This window comes from Camellia sinensis, chromosome 6, assembly GCF_055761805.1.
Source record: "Camellia sinensis isolate YWXY chromosome 6, ASM5576180v1, whole genome shotgun sequence".
Taxonomy (NCBI): Eukaryota; Viridiplantae; Streptophyta; class Magnoliopsida; order Ericales; family Theaceae; genus Camellia; species Camellia sinensis.
Genome location: NC_138966.1, coordinates 197,177,416 through 197,179,093, shown reverse-complemented (window position 1 = coordinate 197,179,093; position 1,678 = coordinate 197,177,416). Strand labels below are relative to the sequence as shown.

The window sequence follows — 1,678 nt, the reverse complement described above, 5'->3', positions numbered from 1 at the left end:
TTTAATCTTATTATTTTAAATTCTAAAACAATGGTTTGAAGCATTTTGAGTTAAAACACATTGTACAAGTCTCTAATTAGTTTTCAATCACATTTTGGGTTTTCAGATCAAGGTAGGTTGTTGCACTGTAGATGTTCTCAAACAACTTAGCAGAGAGGAGATCTCACGGAATCCATCTGGGGGATCCAAGCAGCGCATGAATAGACTTGCAAATCATCTACTTAGCCAGCACAGGCATGTTTTTATTATTCTCTTAATGGAAATTTCTGTATTTGATATTAAAGAAGTTTAAACAATTGAAAAGACGGTTACTTTTTGAAAACAGCTTCTATCCTCTATACCCACCAATGGAAGATACTCCCGTGGATTTTTCTCTCGCTCCAGAGGCTCTTCAGATCCCTTGTAATCTAGATATCCTAATCCTATCCTCTGACTTGGCTCATTTCGTGAAGGTAAATGATAGTTCTAGTTATATCAAAGTAATGATGGATATACGAAATAGAATAGTTATACAAAATGATGTGTCAAAATGATATTCATTCATTTCAAATCAAAAGACTCATGAAAGTGACTTGTTATTTCAAAACTGCCATTGACACGCCATTCTAGTGGACTTTTTTGTACATAAATTCTGTTTGCAAACCAGTTTTCTTTCTTATCTAGCTTAGAGCAGATTGGATTGTATGAATGAAATTTAACTCTTCATCTTCTATGCGGACAGGTGTTGTCAATTGGGGATAAAAATGACGGAGAAGAGCAAGCGAAGTGCATTTGTGTTAATCCGGGAAGACTAGCTAGGGGCGAAGGAGCGGGTTTCTTCGTGGAGCTTAACTACGGGGGAAGCCCTGATTCAACCAGTGCTTCAGTTATAAGCATATGGACCTTAAACTACCGCGTGTAGTGATTCAACAAGTGCTTCAAAAAAAAAGTAAACCCTAAACTTATAGAGCTTGCAGTTGCAGATGATATCAGTTTGTTTGGAAGCAAACTAGAGACCTATCATAGTGGACACCAAATTCTAATGGAGGAGCTTAGCACCATGAAGACTGTTTAGGGAGTGTTGTCATGTAGTACTAGTTTCACATCACAATTAAGGTGATGTTACTAACATGATGTTCTATTAATGTATTATTATTGTCTTTTCAAGATGGCAATGATTTCGCTCTTTACCAACCAAAAAAAGAAGGGAAAAGGAAAAGATAAAAAAAGTCGTTTTTGGTTTTGTTTTTGTTTTGTTTTATTTTTGCTTTTCATGTTTTAAGAAATACAAGCAATGAAAAGTTTGACAATCATTTTTATTTTGCACGAAAATAATTGTTATTTTTGAAAAGGCAAATGCTAATGAATGTCTTTGTGGCAAATTGTCTTGGAAATAGTTAAAAAATGTTTAAAAAATAATATTTTGAATTCAGCTAAATAAAAAGTGTTTTGATTTCAATAAGCCTCTTATTCCTTGTGTCTCATTAACACTTGTTTAGAATTCTTTTTGCAAAAAATAGGTGTTTACAGAAAAATAAATAAATAAATAAATTCCTTAAAACTAATCAAAACAAAATTATTTTTATAATGAAAGAGAGATGAGAATTCAGGTACCAATGCATTATTCCGATAATCTTTGTCATTTATGTGAGAGAAAATAAAATGTTAGAATTTTGTATTGTATTGTATTGTATTACTT

The 1,678-nt window shown here is 32.6% G+C and overlaps 1 long non-coding RNA gene across 1 annotated transcript; it reads left to right on the top strand.

Moving 5' to 3' along the window:
- Window positions 1-321: 321 nt before the first annotated feature.
- Window positions 322-1,146, top strand: LOC145792190 (uncharacterized). The gene is made up of 2 exons (XR_014331558.1): window positions 322-452; window positions 722-1,146. It is a non-coding gene; the product is annotated as an uncharacterized LOC145792190 (long non-coding RNA).
- Window positions 1,147-1,678: the final 532 nt, after the last annotated feature.